The 209-nt window shown below is 34.4% G+C and overlaps 1 protein-coding gene across 2 annotated transcripts in view; it reads left to right on the top strand.

Annotated features, from left to right (window-relative positions):
• The window catches only part of pla1a (phospholipase A1 member A), a 12,996-nt gene that overhangs the window by 8,152 nt on the left and 4,635 nt on the right, over nt 1–209 (top strand). The window lies entirely within an intron of this gene.

Below are 209 nucleotides of genomic sequence, written 5' to 3'. Positions count from 1 at the left end.
TACCTCTGAGATGTAGTACAGTATAAAGTACAATATGTACCTCTGAGGTGTAGTAGAGTAAATAGTACAATATCTACCTCTGAGATGTAGTACAGTATAAAGCACAATATGTACCTCTGAGATGTAGTACAGTATAAAGTACAATATGTACCTCTGAGATGGAGTACAGTATAAAGTACAATATGTACCTCTGAGATGTAGTACAGTAT

This window comes from Anarrhichthys ocellatus, unplaced genomic scaffold (genome assembly GCF_004355925.1).
Source record: "Anarrhichthys ocellatus isolate YVR2014 unplaced genomic scaffold, GSC_Weel_1.0 scaffold77, whole genome shotgun sequence".
Classification (NCBI taxonomy): domain Eukaryota; kingdom Metazoa; phylum Chordata; class Actinopteri; order Perciformes; family Anarhichadidae; genus Anarrhichthys; species Anarrhichthys ocellatus.
Note: the sequence above shows the minus strand (reverse complement) of the source record. Positions and strands in the feature narration are given on the sequence as shown.